Here is an 18,118-nt window from a genome sequence, read left to right as displayed (position 1 = left end):
TACAACATTGCTTAGACCTATGTAGCCCATTTGTGTCCGTACGAAATAAATTCGCAAAAGTCAAAACCACACACATAGCAAGGAAATTAATTAGCTACCTCAAATGGAGAAGCATCGTTGTCACTCAAAATCCTAAAATGTCGTCGTGGCTGCTTATTTGGTGGCATCAAATGTGTCGGAAAGTCAAAAATTGATGGCACTGCTTCGGATTTGAGACGTTTCTTCCACGTTCCAGGGCTCACTACGTAATCATCTTGTGGGAAAAGGTTTTCGCAAAGAAAACTGCAAGACGTAGGTTTAAAATCTTTCCGCTTCACGGAAGTAATCCACTTCTTTAGCAGCTCTGGGTGCTTTAGAGGAAACGTGTTCAAAAACATCGAATTAGCAAACGCACTAAGTCTGTATTGTTGTTGTATTGTATCGGCAGTCTTATCACCTGTGAAATGGTAAGTCACCTTCCTTACTCCATCGCTTCGCACAATTGAAAGCGGAACAAGAAATCACCATTTCGATAATCCTTAATTCCTTATACACCGTACAGACCGAGAGAAACTTCTTGGCAAATTCAAATATGGCGGGCAATACAGACGATAGTAATCAGCTGGTAGAGCCATCTATCGGTAGGTCCGGTAGTTGAGCATCCCTCATTTCGCTAGCTTTAGACGCCTGTCTGTAGGTGTCGGTGGAGATGATTGGCTGCAATCGCCGTAATTGTTATGTTCGGCGGTTAACGTGCACGTGTGGATGTTTTGTGTCGTACTATTCAAGCTCAGAAGGCAGAAATCAACGAGGAGGAGAGTGAGACTGATGAAAATCTGTGACGCATACCGGCAGCTTACAAGTCCAGCTCAGTTGTGTGTAGTAAGTACAATTTTCGTACAATAACTTAATGAAATTCGCCAACTAGCACATCACGTTGCAAAGACCTGCGTTGTTTGAACTTGAACAAATTTTGTGACGAAAATTACTGCATAATGTGAGGTTAAATTCTTGATTTATCGAGACTTTTAAGTGCAAAAAAAGTAAGTCAACCTTGCGTTTAGTGTACCATTACAAGTAACAAAGAATTCGGACACTACAAGAAAAACAAGATAAGTGACAAATAATGGGAATGGTATAGCTGATTTTTAATTTTTCTGTATTTTTGTATTTGTTTATGTAAAAGTTACATAAATCACCCGTTGCATTTTAGGGTCACAAGAAAACCTAAACCTCGGGTTGTGCACGGATGAGCCCGTCACGACTATGAGTTTTATGGAGGTCCAATATAAGAGTTACCAGCAGTTTCTGTAACACTTACACAATCTCAAACACAAACCCTAGGTACAATATGTGTGTAAATTGTTGTAGACTACATGAAAAGTAACTAAAACTAAGCCAAGGAAAGGATATTGTTGAAGGAGAGACGTTAAGTTTTTTATGTAAATATTCTTTCCAGCAGGTCATAAGCAGTATGTGATGGTGGGAAACTGCCGTAGTGTATTACTCAGTCGTATGCACAACATATGTCAAGTTAGTTATCAGTAATGTGTGCAAAGTTTTGTTGTTCCACACACTAACATACTTTTTTTATTTGTAAATATAATTGTAACGGACAGTTAAAGAGCTTGTACATATTTCATTGCAGCAATCGTAATTAGATTATCTGGTACTAATTTACTATAGTACACTATTTTGAGTTTTGATTTGTTTCTTCTGTTTAGAAGTAAACCCTGTCTGGATTTGGTTCCGTGGTCATGTATAATGCTGTTTGTGGTATACAGATTAAGATTTTTTTTTCATATGTACATTATGTTCTGATAGATGTACTCACACAGAATACTGTCAGAAATTCTAGATTCTTGACCAATTATTTAGTGTGCCCTGTTGCAACTATTTGTTACTGTTTGTACATCTGTTTTCTGTATCTTGAAAGTAGTCTGTATGTTCTCAGCACTTATTCCCCAGCACATTATCCCAAAACAGGATTGAATGCTTATATCCAAGGTACGCTACTTTGAGTCATGAAATACTTCACACTGGTGCAAGGATTCGCAGGGCATAACATGCTTAGGATAGCTTCTTTGCCAAAATTCTCACATGTTCTGTCCATTTCAATTGACAATGTACATTCCTCCCCAAGAATTTGGTATCAGTTAACACAATCTAGTACATCATTATTTACTTTCAGTACAGCATCATTGTTTTTTTTATTTGATCGGAATATGGTTTGTTTTTTTTTACATTTAAAGTTGATCTATTCTTTAATGAGCAGTCGTGGACATCTCTGAGAGCTTCATTGGATTTGTCTGCTAACGGAGTTGATGTTTGTCTGTAATCACTATGGTGCTGGCAAATAATATTTTTTCTCCATACTTGACACTGTGGGAAATATGCACCTGGCTTTTCAAGTATTACTTGAACCAATTCTGTGCCATACCCCATATTCTTAATACTTCTAATTTGTGTAGTAAAATTGAGGTGTGCTTGCTTGTATGGTGATTTGTGTTTTTCTTTTGCTGATGAAGGCTGTGGCCGGAATCTTTATGTAAATGTCTTTTCATTGGCCTGTATGCAACATAATGTGTTGTCTTTAGCATAAGTATCAGCCTGTCTTTTCCTGCATTGTCAACAGTATATTCAGGTATTTCTACACTGTATGTTGTTGAAGCTGAGTACTAGCATACATGTTGAAACTGGAAACTACTTGTATTAGGTGCTAAAAACCTTAGATAGAATGCAGCATAGTGTGTTTACCAAGTGTTTGTACCTACTTCATTCATTCAAGAATACTTACTATTGTTGTGCCAAATGTCAATAAACATCACCAAATATTAATATTCTGCAGTCTTCATTGTGATTAGGCTGGGGGCAGTATAGCTGCGGAACTATAGAGACCTTTTTGGGTAACATTATGGCTGCTTTTTTAAATTTTATTTCAATGCACAAATCATTTATATGTATAATGTTTTACAATACCTGGTAAGCTGGGTTTTTCATTCTTTATGGCAAAGCCAGTGTTCATTTACTGAACGCAAACTGCAGTCTGTTTTTCAGCCACTATTGAGGCTCATTAACTATATGAGACTGCATGTTAATGATCAAGAAGATTACACTTTGCACTATTCTATTAGTGCAGTTGATCCTTTGAAATTTACAGAAATAGCGCTTTGTTTTCAAGAAAGCAGGGATATTGTCACATTGTTTTGTCTTTTTCAGATCCAGGTTTGTTCTTCAAACTCTTTAGTTTGGCTTATTTGTTGCTTCTCTTAAGAGAATTTATGGGGGCACTTTTTGGATTGGTGCCACAAATTCTCATGCCATGTTGGTGTCTAAACTGAATGGGGATATCTTATTATTTGTTTAGCCTCTTGAGCTCCTTTGCTCCCATTGTCCATTTGTACAGCTGGATGTCTGGAACGAGTGGGCTCTCTCTTCATTTGTTAGCTAGTTAGTTCAATGTTCCAGGGTTGATTTGCACAGTAAATCATAACTACGTAGAATGAGTCGCTTTATGTTTGCGTCCAAATTAATTTATAAATATGGCTGAATGCTGAACATTTATAAGTTTATTATTAAATATACAAATTACAGAAATAGAAATTCTTGTATGGACTACATGGTGTGAAGGAGAAACTTTTTCAGTTCGTTTTTGAATTTTACTGTCTGTCATACTAAAATGACTGACACTGGGTAAGTTATCAAGAATTTTTGTTGCAGTATTCTGCACCCCTTTTCCTTCTAAAGACAACCTCAGTGTGGAGTAATGAATGTCATTTTTCCTTCTGGTATTGTAATTATGTAAAGCATTCTTTTTTAACTGCAGTAGATTATTTACAAAAAACTTCATAAGGGAATAAATATGCTGTGAAGCAGTAGTGAGAATGCCAAATGCCTTAAACTGATGTCTACAGGAGGATTGTGGGTGAGCAAGTTTCTGGGCAGTGGAGACTTTAAGGATGCGGTACCCAAGAAGATTATTCCATACGATATTATTGAATGAAAATAAGCAAAATATGTCAATTTCCTGATTTGTGTCTCCTGAAGGTCTGCAATGATTCTAGCTGCAAATGTGAATGAACTAAGTTGTTTTAGGAATTCAAATTATTTATTTATTTATTATTATTATTATTTTTTAGTTTAAATTTTCATCAGTATGCATATCTAAGAGTTTTGAAGTTTCCACATTGTTTACACTTTTCCTCACCATGTGAGGTTAGTGTAGTACCCCTTGATGTGCAGATGTTGTGTTCTTTTAAGACTGAGAGTGAGACCATTTGCAGAAAATCCTCATCTATATTCTGAGAACCACTGTGAAGTGTATGGCAAAGGGTAAATCCCATTGTACCAGTTATTAGGGTCTCTTCCTTATCCATTCACGTATGGAGTGTGGGGAGAATGATTGTTTGAATTCCTCTGTGCATGCAGTAATTATTTTAATCTTATCCTCACAATACTTATGTGAGCAGTATTTACATAGTTGTGATTTATTCCTAGAGTATCATTTAAAGCCAGTTGATGAAACTTTAATAGACTTTCCCGGTATGGTTTATGTCTATCTTAAAGAGTCTTCCAGTTCAGTTACTTCAGTACCTCTGTGCCACTCTACTGTAGAGCAAACAAACATGCCACCAATCATGCTGCCCTTCTGTTTATGCATTCAACATCCCCTGTTAGTTGTATTTGGTATGGATCCCACACATTTCCACAGTATTCTAGAATAGGTCACATGAGTGAATTGTAAGCAATTTTTGTGGACTCCCCGTGGGGGTTTGGGGGGTAAGAATAGGCCCGAGGTATTCCTGCCTGTCGTAAGAGGTGACTAAAAGGAATTTCACATGTTTCCGCCTTTATGTGATGGTCCCCAGTAGGGTTTGGCCTCCATTCTTCAAAATTTTTCCGAAGAGCGAGCCAATTGGGGAAGGGTACCTTAAATGGTGCATCGTGTCCATCGTGCATTGAGATCTTTAGCCCACTTTCTCATCAAATTTCAGTCCTGCTCATTCTCCATCTCTTGGGCGAGGACACCTTCCGGGGAGTGTTTTCCACCATGTACTATGCAGTGTCACTTTCTGTGTCAACGATGACCATGGACTTCTTTGCACCTGATATCCAGCACAGTGGCCAGTCCATTGTGTTGGGGCCACCATGAACCCTGTTGGTTGTAGCCCCCAACCACACAGGGATTGCTCTGCTGATGCCTGCGTCATTAACCCCCACGTATGCCAAGGGGTAGATGCTCATCCACCTGGGCCATCGGGACTCCCGGCAATGGCCATCTTGGCAGGTGGCCTTTGCTGCGGGTGGGTGGCACCTTTGGGGAGGGTCCCTGGTTGGAGGGGTTGTAATCAGGGCGGATGACACGCAATTAAGTGTAGTCAAACATCTCTTGTTGGTGGTGAAACACCAGCAGTCTCTAAGCGATCACGAGCTCAATTCAACGCACAGAAGTACATTCCAAATCGTTCCCCTCCCTGGCCACACCATGTGAGAAACGTCAGGGTAAGGATGGCAGCGGATCTTATTCGCCCCGGTACCTTGTATGTTAGAGAGCTGATGGGGAATCTTTAATGATGATGATGAAGCCTCAGTTTTTTTGTTGAGCATTTAGAGGACAGGTTTGGGGAGATGGAGGGAGTGCCTAAAATGAGATCTGGGTCAGTCTTGATCAAAAACAGCATCCTCTGCCCAGTCACGGACGCTACTCGCTTGTGACATGCTGGGAATGTTTCTGTAACCATCACGCCCCATAAGAGCTTAAGTATGGCCCAGGGTATCATATTTCACAGGGACCTTCTTTTGCGGTCTGATGATGAGCTGCGCATCAATTTAGAGTGGAGAGATGTACATTTCGTCCGGCGCGTCCACCGAGGGATAATTAGGTTGCCACCGGTGCCTTCATCTTGGCCTTCATAGAGTGATACGTTGCCCGAGAAGGTCAGGGTGATGATCTACCACGGTGATGTAAAGCCCTATATCCCTCCCACGATGCGGTGCTTTAAGTGCTGGAAGTTTGGCCATATGTCTTCCCACTGTACTTCCAGTCACATGTGAAGATGGTGGACGCCCATCACATCCCAATACTCCATGTGCCCCACCTCCCATCTGTGTCAACTGCGGAGAGCACCATTTGCCTTGCTCGCCAGACTGCAGGATTCTCCAGAAGAAGGGAAAATCGTGGAGTACAAGACACTGGACCAACTGACCTACGCTGAGGGTAAGAGAAAATTTGAATGCCTGCATCCTGTATGTATGGCATCGTCTTACGCTGCCGCTATAACAGTTCTAGCACCATCAGCTCCGCCAACCCCAGTCACAATCCAGAGCCGGAAGACTACACCTGCCCCCTTGATGGTGGGGGGCACTTCCCTCCGTGTTGCTCCCACACCACCTACTTTGGGTGCAACATCCCCCCCTCCCCTCGAACCATCGCGGACGTCCGCCCCCACTTCTAAGGCGAGAAGCGTAAGTCTTCTTTGGCTTCTCTCGCTAGGAAGGGATCCTTTGGGTCACTCCCTTCCCAGGTTTTTGCATGTGGGAAAGATGACACCTTCCAGTGGCTGAAAAGCTCAAAAGTAGCTGGTTGTAGGGACTCACGCGCATCCTCAGGACTGAGCCAGTGACATCCTCTCAGACATAGAAACCCAAGGAGCAGCGAGAGAAATCCAAAACGAAAACACTTAAGACATGGAAATTGCGGTGGCACCCACACCACCGCTACCTACAAGCTCTGCGTCTGAGGATTCTGGCGTCCACTGAGGACCTACATCTCGCCAGAACCTCAGACGCAATGGATATAGACTTCTCAGACAATAATTCAGTGGCAGCAGGTGACACTGAGGCGTAAACTATTTCATTGAATGTTCCATGCCCTCCCAGTCTCACGATAACGTCATCCTCCAGTGGAATTGCAGCGGTTATTTTCCACTGCCTGGCTGAGCTATGGCAACTGTTAAGCTTTACACGTGCTATCTGCATTGCCCTCCAGGAAACGTGGTTCCCGGCAGTGCAAACCCCTGTCTTCCGCGGCTATAAGGGATATTACAGGCACTGTAGTGACTATAATCGAGTGTAAGGTGGAGTTTGCGTTTGTCCTAAACTTGGTCTGTAGTGAAAAGCCCCTCTTGAAGCTGTGGCTGTCAGAATTAGGATGCCGCAGCAAATAACTGTCGGCAATGTATATCTTCCTCCAGATGGTGCAGAACCCCTGAGTGTATTAGCTGCACTGATTGATCAACTCCCTATACCTTTCTTACTTTTGAGAGATTTTATTGCCCATAACCCCTTGTGTGGTGGTGAACTTAATTGTATCCTCAGGATCAATATCTGCAAAAGCGCTTTCCAAATATTCAGGCAACAAACATTTTAAGTTGCTCAGTAATAAGTATTTCTGTTTTTTAACCTTTTCTCCATCTATCCTTTTTTCTGGACAAATCCGACTAAACTCTTCATCATAAAAATGTTCTATGACTCTTGCCTTCATATCCTGTGTAAATATTCCCTGTTCAGCTTTTAACTTTCTAGCCTTCCTTACCATTCTTTCTGAAACATAAAATTCTTCCATAGTCTTTTTGATAGACCAGCTCTGGGGAACTAAGGTCAAAATTTGAATTTTCTCGTTGTTATTTGATATGTAATTTTTCTTTCAATTCTTGGATCAGCGCAATGTAATCTGAACAAGTCAAGCATTGCTTGCTTGTGGATGGTTGCTCCAGTTCACCGGGATCAAGTCCTCCCACTTCTGCAATTTTCTTAATAATTGCACCTTCAGCTTGATGTATTTTTGTGTTTTGCATATCCTTTTGTATCCCTTGCACCAATTCGTTGAAATTTTAATGGTGATATTCCAACAGATGTTAAGCTTGTATTCAAATTGTGACCAACATTAGTCTCATCATCTTCATCTGACTGATATGTAATGTCCATTTGTGAATATTTCAGTGTATCAAATTCTTTTCTACAGGAAGGGCACATTTTTTGGCCTGGTTTAATATCAGACATGGTTATTCTTTTTAGTAGGTCAGCTGTTTCTATGTTGATTGAGTGCAAGCTTTTTCGTGCAGTGTGGTTTTTCTTGCCAAATGGGTTGCAGCATGATCTTTGCAAAAATTCAAATCTTTTTAGGAGTAAAGCTTCATGATGGAAGCATAGTTGAGTATTTTCAGTAGAGTGTAAACCCCTCCGTCTAGTAAGTAATTCTTGAAGTTCTAAGGAAAGTTGCTTTACAGCTTTCAGTCCTTTTAAGGCACTGTATGTCGTTAAATGGCATGGGAATCAGTATTTCCAAACTGGTTACATTAACTTGATCTTGTTTTTCCATTTTAGTAACAACTTGATATGCTTCAGACACTAACATCAAATTGTCGAGTCCTAAATAAAGAAAATAAATAAAATTAATAAGCATTCAGCTTCCCAAAAATTATGTGGCAGTCTCTAGTACAGTTAAATGGTTAAATTTAGCAATGAACCTGTCACACAGGTTTAAAATCACAGAATAAACAGCAAAATGAATATTTAAACAATGAAGACATAATCAACAAAATTCCAAATTTTAGGCGACATTTTTGCACCTTACCCAAAGGGACACCAAAATGAAAATAAGTTTTTTTAATATAATGAAATGTGCTCTGTTGAAGGGTGTTAATGAATGTAATGTGGTAGGTGTCCATTTTGAGATGCATGACTTTGAACACGGGTATATTTTTATACATTCATGTTTGTTAGCAAGTTTACAGGATAGTAGCACGGTAATTAAACACACAAGCCAGGCAAATATTTGTGATATACTAAACACCCAGACATACAGTAGTTTGGCAAAAGACCAGGTCCATAATGCACTTTCTCCACTACTCATGCCTCATTAAACTATGGGGGAAATTCTTGCGACATGATTTGTTGCCCACTTTGAACTGAGATTATGCCAAATGCATTGCTTTCTGAACTCTACTTGCAACTTTTGTGTGTAGAGCACACAAAGTTGTACCACTATACCCAGATGCAAGTGTCTAGCTCTTTTACATAAGGAACAGTGGAATGCCAAACTTGGCTATTTCTTCACGACTTTTCAGTCTCTGTAAAAGTGGTTTTCACGAAAATGGCTCTAACACCTCAACCAAGTTACGGGTGAGCCTGAAACTTTGCATAAGTTCATGTAGTGCCCTCGGGTACATCCTGTACAAATTTCATCAAAATTGAAGATGGTCGAGCTGGGTACCCTAAGACCCATGTATAGAAAGAGAGAGCAGCAATTTTCCAAGTTTTTTCAACAAGAAGGTGATTTAGTGCACTGCTCAGATATTCCCGGTCTGATGAATGAGTTTGGTATTGACTACAAAAAGGAAGACTGGCGGCTGTTTATTGATTCATCCAAAACTAGTGTAAAGGCTGTTGGAGATTCTGTACATAATGAAAGAAAGCTATGAAAACGATGAAATAGTGCTAAATAAAATATGCTATTCTACTCATGGTTGGAGGATACGTGGCGATCTAAAAGTAACATGCATGCTCCTTGGTCAGCAAGGTGACTTTACCAAATTTCCATGTTTCTTGTGTGAATGGGACAGTAGGGCTAGGGATCAGCACTGGTGCAGAAAGAACTGGCCTGTGAGGGAGTCTTTAAAACCTGATGAGCTACGCAAAAACCTTGTAGATCCAAAAAAAAAACATACTCCTACCATCTTTACATATAAAGTTAGGCCAAATGAAACGGTTTGTAAAGGCTTTACCTGAAAATGGACCATGTTTTAAGTATCTCTGCCAAAAGTTCCCACACCTTTCAGAAGCTAAGCTAAAAGAAGGCGTCTTTGTCAGACTTGACATTAGAAAATTGATGTTTGGTGTTAACTTTGAATCCACAATTACCTTAAATGAGAAAGAAGCATGAGTATCAATTCAAGCAAGTCGTTACAAAGTTCTTAGGATATGAAAAAGACCCAGAATATGTTTCTACTATAGCTACAATGTTAAAGAAGTTTAAAACTTTAGGATGTTTAATGAGGCTGAAAGTTCACTTTTTGAACAGTCAAATTGATTGCTTCCCGGACAATATGGGAGATGTTAGTGAGGAGCAAGGAGAGCATTTTCACCAGGACATTAAAGTGATTGAAAAATGCTGCCAAGTCTGCTGGAACACGATCATGATGGGGGACTACTGTTGGTCACTTCACCGATAAGTTCAGCAAGCGATTAATCGGAGAAAAGGCTACACAAGAAGCTTCAAAGAAAAAAGAGAAAGAAAATACAAACCAATTCCACATTAACAAATATCATCGTTTTAAGTAGCTTACTGTAATTACAAACCACGCTTAATGTTCTAACAAAGCGTTTCATTAATTTCCCCATTTACCATATAGCATAGGATTTTTATACTATATAAAAAAAAAGTATATTGCTCAAAAACCATGGGTGATAAAAAAAACCAAGGCTAGATTTGAAATCAGCTCATAAAAATTTAAAGATCAGCTATCAAAGTAAAAAGTTTCTGAAAAACCATTTTTGTTGGCCTGTGTTATGAAGTAAACTGTTTCCTTGTGTATATGCATCACAAGTAAAAAAAACCAGACTAACGCCACAGAAGATGTCTGAATGTAAAAGGAAAAGGCATTGCATGCCTGACACATAAGTAAATGTAGACAGGAATGAGAAAAAAGGGGTATAAATGTGTAAAATGAACATCACTATTTCTTCAGACGACAACACAAATGCTGCGAGTTGAACACCCCTGCCAACGCTCGGTTATACGTGACACATAAGCATGACGGGTCACTGCACAAATGCTGTTAATGTGTAAGGCGGAGCAATGTTGGAAGAACTGCCTCGAGGTATGACAGAAATGAAAGATGTTAGCTGCTGATTTTGAGTGACCAGTGGCCGATCTGTGGCAGATGACGCACCTTGTAGCCCCAATTTAAACTGATGTCCTTAAGCTAACCACCGTCCTCGTGATTTGCAATATATCCAAGAAAATGATGATCAGCAATCTGTGGCAGAACTAAAATCACTATTGTTTTGTTCGTGGTGATTGAAGCTAACCTCTATGAGCAAACTCAAGGCAGAAAAATTTCAGGTTCAGCACCATCATTGTTTACCTGAAACTATCCTCGCACTAGCTACACAAACTGCCAGTGTTACCAGCCGATGAGCAGCTCTCGTTGGCTCTCTGTTGCAGATTATAGGAAACACAGTCAGATTCCAAATGAAAAAAATTATGTTAGGAAAAAATATAAGCAAATAAAGAAGTCACTATGATGGTGAAAAGATAAAAATAACTCTTTTGGTCCAATTTAGAAATAAAAATAACTGTTAACATTTGATAAGATTTGAAACTACGATCTACGTATCAGGTGAATATTCTAACCATTGCACTACACATTACTCTACAAAATAGTTATATTTATGACTAAAGTGATCTGTTCGTAACAGTGAATTGCAGCCTTAAAAAAATTTGGCTTCACACACTGTCTTTCAAAGCTTATCTAGTGTGTGTGTGTGTGTGTGTGTGTGTGTGTGTGTGTGAGTGTGTGTGTGTGTGAAATGAAAGTGCCAGACCCGTGATTCGGGGTACAAACACAACCAAGAAAGAATGCTAGACAAAGAATTGGAAGTGAACTGACCAATTGTTGTGGCAGTTTGCCAGCGGTGAATGGTTCAGGTGCGACGTTGAGTGCTCAGATTAAAGGAAACCAGCTCCCAGTGCGTGAATTGTCAACTATCAAATAATTTTAATTGGCCTGCAGTAATTCTTTTGTGTGATTTGCTCTGCTAAACATGTACTCAGCCGGGCAACCCACAAAATGAAAGGATTTTTTTCGAAATTGTTGGATGGTGCCTCATCTCACCAAATTCCCTCTGTTCTGTGTGTGAACGGGACACCTTGATGGAAGGACATGGTTTACACTGTGATTCACTATTAAGTCCTGAAAACCTTCAGAAATTAAGAGTGTCATGACTCCCCTAGCAGTTAGTAACGATTGTTGTCTGTGGGAGGGTCTTTTGCTTAGTTATTCGTATTGTGATTTCCTTACTCTGTGTAGATCGTCATTGAATTCCACTCAACACCTACTGTCCAATGTGCAAGCTGTATGTCTCAGTATTCACATTCCTTGAAACACAAAAGCTTCAGTCCACAAATCAACATGGATTTGGAAAGCGTTGTTTGAGCGAAACTCATCTTGCCCTTTTCTTGCATGATATCCTGCAAACCATGTATGGAGGACAACAGGAAGATTTCATATTCCTAGATTTCTGGGAAGCGTTTGACATGATGCCCCACTGCAGACAGTTGACAAAGATCTGAGCATACGAAATAGATTCCCAGACATGTGAGTGGCTCAGAGGCATTTTTAGTAATAGAACCCAGTATGTTTTTCTTGATGGCGAGTGTTCATCAGAGACAGGTGTATCACCAGGATCACCCCGCAGTGGTTAACACAACTGCTTGCAAGAAGTGGTAAATCCAGGTTTGAGTCCTGGCCTGGCACAGATTTTCATGTTACCATTAGATAATATCTTTATACCTAATGCAGCTAATGTCAGATAGGTTCTGCAATTGCGAATTTATTTCACAGATGTAGTTTTGGTTAGATTATATCATTTTTAATTATTTGTTATTGACAGTTTAACTATCTTCAGTTGCATCATACATATTTTATTACTCTGACAAAGCAGAGCTGTTTTCTTGTGGATTATGTACCTATTTGTCACATAAACCACATGGGTGCTTTGTAGAGATTAACCTTAGACTGTTACATAAATTAATGGTGCTATAATGTCATTGTAATATAATTTCCAAAACTTATGCTTTTAGCGTGCTAACTCTTTATGTACTATTTTTATAAAGAATTGCTTGAAATTAGGAATTAGGACTAATAATTAAATGTAAATAAGTAAAATAAAACAGTGTAGCTAAAGAACCCCCTCATGAACCATGAACCATGGACCTTGCCGTTGGTGCAGAGGCTTGCGTGCCTCAGCGATACAGGTGGCCGTACCGTAGGTGCAACCACAACGGAGGGGTATCTGTTGAGAGGCCAGACAAACATGTGGTTCCTGAGGAGGGGTAGCAGCCTTTTCAGTAGTTGCAGGGGCAACAGTCTGGATGATTGACTGACCTGGCCTTGTAACGCTAACCAAAACGGCCTTGCTGTGCTGGTACTGCGAACGGCTGAAAGCAAGGGGAAACTACGGCCGTAATTTTTCCCGAGGGCATGCAGCTTTACTGTATGGCGTGGAGAGCTGCATCAAACCAGTCTCAGGACTGAAGACCACAACAACAACAACAACAGCTAAAGAAAATTTTCATTTTTTCAAATGAAAAAATAAGCTAAACAATACACACCAAAAGTAGTAGTAGTAGTAGTAGTAGTAGTAGTAGTAGTAGTACTTCGTATAGCTGAAATAAGAGCTCCCAACAGTATGCGGTATGACCATGGACTGGCACTGTGTAGAGGAACAGTGGGGTTACTTACTGGGTCAAAGTTGATGGAGGGCGGAAGTTCGACAGTGTTTCAAATTCCTGTCTCACCATTTGGATTTATGTGGTTTGCCTGAATCTGCTTAAAAAGAGTGTCAGGCTGGCTCTTCAGAGCAGGATGCACCTCATTTCCTTCTCCAGTACGAGCTCTTGTTCACACACTACTGATCTCATCATTAGACTGAGATACGTGGCACAGTGCTCAGCACACTAGACTCTCATTTGGGAGAACGACGGTTTGACCCACATCCAGCCATCACGATTTAGGTTTTCCGTAATTTCCCTAAATCGCTTCAGGCAAATGCCGGGATGGTTCCTCTGAAAGCGCACGGCCAACTTCCTTCTCTACCCTTCCCTAATGTGATGAGACCGATGACCTCACTGTTTGGTCCCCTCCCCCACGTTGACCAACCAACTGACCTCGTCATTGAGGCATTAAACCTTGATCTTCTTTACATCAAATTTTGGCAATATTACGAAAAGGATAGATTACTACTCATTATGAAGTGGAGTTGTTGAGTCACAGACACAACAAAAGGACTGGTAAACACGTAAGCTTTCGGCCAGAAGGCTTTCCTCCGAAATAGACAACATGCACACACAAGTTCACACAAATGCAGTCACATATCCGTGACCACTGTCTCTGGCTGCCAGTGCGAGACTCCGAGTAACTGCATGTGATGCGAGAAGCAATCTAGGGTGTTGGGCGTAAAGAGGAGGTTAGGGTGTGGAAGGGGAGGGATAGCACGGTAGGGGTGGAGGCTGTTAAAGTGCTGCTTTTGAGACCATAAAGGGACAATGTGGGGAGAGGGAGGGCAGCTAGGTGCAGTCGGGAGGTTAGATGGAGGGTGGAGGCAGGCACTGGAAAAAGACAGAAGTAAAGAGACTGTGTGTGCGTTGGTGGAATAGAAGGCTGTGGAGTGCGAGCAGATAAGGGATAGGTGGGTGAAGGACAGTGACTAACAAAGTTGAAGGCCAGGAGGCTTACAGGAACATAGGATAAATTGCAGGGAGAGTTTCTTGGAGCGAAGTTCAGAAAAGGTGGTGCTGTTAGGAAGGATGCTGATGGCACTAGCTGTGAAGCAGTCATTAAAATGAAGAATGCCGTGATAGTTAGTGCGCTCGGCAACTGGGTGGTCCAGCTTTTATTCGGCAACAGTTTGTCGGTGGCCATTCGTGGGGACAGGCGGCTTGATGGTTGTCGTGGTCACATAGAACGGAGCAGCTGAGCTTGTAAATCACATGACTAGTTTCACGGATTGATAACAATGAATCCGAGGCATTGGATTGTTGCTGGTATTGCAGTGCTTGTTTGTGGTCTGGCATTGTCATGGTCCAAGTGTGGGCAAACTCTTTGAATTCACGCTTTCAGTTTTTTGAGCTGCTACTTCCGCAACCTGCCGCAGCTACATTACATATCACCATGTTACACACTACAATTGAGTCCTCAAGTGGCAGGGGGCTGCAACTTGTCAGCAAAGCAGGGAAGTTGACTGAGTAATATGTATTATGGCATCTAATAGCTTAACCAATACAGAGAGCAGAATAAAGATTTGGTGCATTCCTTTTCAACATGGCTTCAAATGTGGACCAGGTGTTTTGTTCGAGGAACAGTCCTGAGTTTTGCTTAAAATTTTTGTAAATAATGTAAACATCAGAAGTTAGGATGTATGCAGATGAATTTTAGCCTCACTTTTCATGAATAAAAGTTTACCTTTTTAACAACTTGGCTCACCATAGAGGAATGTGGCTGTAGGAATGATGGCTACTATCATATATTTTTCATTTGTCATACTTGTGTGCTGTACAGGATTGCTTCATTTGTTGCAGGGGAATGCAGTGGCACAGCTAGCCATTTCCAGATCTGGAGTCACCACTCTCGATTGGCCACAGAAACCCGTGACCTGGCACTGCTATCCGCCTCAGTTGCCAACATCCACTGCATCTGTCAGGTACTGTGCGTGGCGCGAGCTGCACTTCTGGAGCATCTGCCGAATCCATTGCATCCCGTGATGCCGGGACGTTGCAGTACTTTTGCCCAGAATCATGACTTGTCTAGAAATTGGAGAATTCTTAAGGAAGTTGAATTTACTGGAAAAGTCGGGAGAATTCTGGGACACTCTGGGGTGACTTGAAATGTTCTAGAAACAACCCCTTACGCGTTGGGTAACCCGTTTCCCTGTAATATCATTTCTTTCCGGAGTGCCAGTCCTGCAGTGTATGTGAGTGAATTGTGAGTACAGGAAGGAGATTATTATGCACCAGTTGCCCAAATGCGTGGTTTCTTTTGTTTGGAAAATGCACTTTTGGAGAACATGACCCCATCAACAAGTTTTATAAGTAAGAAAAGCATGACTTATTATTTCACATACTATCTATCTATATCCGAATCCCGCTCCAGCTACTGCCGGGTCTGGGTGCTGATGAGTCCTCTCCATTTGGCTCGGTCCTCCCACCACTTTTCTTCCTCCGCTTGCTGCCAGGTCACACCTCTCCTTTCTACAGATATTCTCACTCCCATTTTCCACTGTGTTCTTGGGCGCCCTCTAGGTCTTTTCCCATCCATCTTTAGTTCTTCCATAATTTTGGGGAGTCTCTGGCCGTGCATCCTCTTAACGTGCCCATACCATCTTAATCTCTTTCTTTCAATTTCTTCTCTCATACTTTCTTGTTTGAGGTCCTTTCTAATCTCTACATTCCTTACTCTGTCCATTCTTGTTTTTCCCTTAACTGCTCTGAGAAATTTCATTTCCCCTACATTTCACATACTAATGTCCTCATATTGTATATCTGTGTTGTCAGCTGGGTAACATTGGCCCACTTTTCCATACGCTTTGATGCATTACACTCTGATTGGTTGACAGGATGCTGCTAAGCTGTAGCAGCTTTTTTTTATCTATATCTCTTGTGGTGATGTTAGTGTGGTAATACCAAATTTTTGAAACTGTTTATGCCTGTGAAAACTTTCCAAAAATTTGAGGTAATGTTCCCGTACTCCGGATGGCGTTGTCCTGCGTGTTCAAATTTGTTGACACGAAGTTAAAAAATTCAGTGAGCCCATGTTAATCAAACAAAAGTGCCAGAATGAAATTTTCACTCTGCAGCAGAGTGTTGATATGAGACGGTCTGGCAGTTAGTTTCAATCTGGCAGTAAGTTTCATATCAGCGGGCACTCCACTGCAGTGTGAATATGTCATTCTGGAAACATTCCACAGGGCATGGGTGTGGCTGAGCCACAGCTCTGCGGTAACCTTTCTTCTAAGAGTGCTACTGTGGAAAGTTTTGCAGGAGACCTGTGAAATTTGGAAGGCAGGTATCAAGATCTTGGCGGAAGTAAAGCTGTGAGGATGGGTCGTGAGGTGTTCTTGGGTAGCTCAGTTGGCAGAATGCTTACCTGCGATAGACAAAGGTCATGTGTTTGTGTCTCAGTCCAGCACACAGTTTTAATCTGCCACGGAATTTGAACCAAAAAGATCGTATATTTAATAGATTGTTATTAAAGTTCAGTGAATCATTTATTTCCAAAAATTAATACAAATAACTAAAAAATAAGGAGAGAAAATGAACAAGGAAAATACTAATGATTTATTTTTATTCAGTTCTAACATTTCAAAAGCATAACACAAATTAAACATTAATAAAACTGATAATATAAAACTGTCCTGTTCAGGAGCAGAAAATGGGTTTCTTATAGGGACATTCACGGAACCCATTCTGAAGGATCTCAAGTATTATACCATCTAGAACCAAAATGAGCACATGGTCAGTTTTGTTTATTTAAATGTCCTTTCTCCATGTGCCATTTTTGTACATTTTGCTTCCAAGACATTATTAGGTATGGAACACAGCAACATTAATAGGCTGCAAAATGTGTGTTGTCTTTGGATATAATGCCCTTCTCTGCACAAAACTGATTCAAGGGCACTGACATATGCGATGTATTACCATCCAGACACATAACAGCTGGAAATTGGAATTCTTTTTTAGCAACCATAGTAAAAAATGAACTCCCTGGCAGATTAAAACGGTGTGCCGGATCGAGACTTCAACTTGGGACCTTTGTCTTTTGGAGGCAAGTGCTCTACCAACTGAGCTAACCAAGTCATATGCATTGTGTCTCCAAAATTCGACTGTATAAAAAGTACTGTTTGAAAATTTGTTTTAATTAGGATAATTGTTTATTTACACATTTAATGTGATGGGAGTGCATTAAACAGCTTAATGCTGGAGTAGTAAACTACTGTTTGAAGCAGACTTACGATTTTTCAGTCCAATGTGCAGACTGTTTTTGGTTCTTACGTTGTAATAATGATATTTGGTATTATTTATGTATAGAGAAAAGTTATTACAGACAAGCAAACAAGGAAAATATATAATGTGTGGTAATAAGGATCCCCATCCTTCAAAATAGATACCTGCAAGAATGCCTATGGTGGACACCTCTCATTCCTCATTCTTCTTCTTCTTCTTCTTCTTCTTCTTCTTCTTCGTTTCACCCAACTTTGGGGTAAGTTGAATCAATCACTTCTGTGTGTTCTGTGCCTTTCTTTTCGCCCAGTACTGCTTCATTCTTTCTGATCTTGCTTTTCTTTCCTCATCAGAGATGACAATCGTTCTTTTCTTTCTATTTTGGAGCTGGAATCCCTCTTTTCTGTCTTTGCTTATCAT

The 18,118-nt window shown here is 40.6% G+C and overlaps 1 long non-coding RNA gene across 1 annotated transcript in view; it reads left to right on the top strand.

Annotated features, from left to right (window-relative positions):
* Nucleotides 1-695: 695 nt before the first annotated feature.
* The window catches only part of LOC124552675, a 30,181-nt gene continuing 12,758 nt past the window's right edge, over nt 696-18,118 (top strand). Inside the window, exons 1-2 of the long non-coding RNA XR_006967951.1 lie at nt 696-861; nt 15,281-15,402. This is a non-coding gene — a long non-coding RNA (uncharacterized LOC124552675). The remainder of the gene's footprint in view (nt 862-15,280; nt 15,403-18,118) is intronic.

The sequence above is a fragment of the Schistocerca americana genome, chromosome 10 (genome assembly GCF_021461395.2).
Source record: "Schistocerca americana isolate TAMUIC-IGC-003095 chromosome 10, iqSchAmer2.1, whole genome shotgun sequence".
Taxonomy (NCBI): Eukaryota; Metazoa; Arthropoda; class Insecta; order Orthoptera; family Acrididae; genus Schistocerca; species Schistocerca americana.
This window is presented reverse-complemented; position numbering and strand designations above follow the sequence as displayed.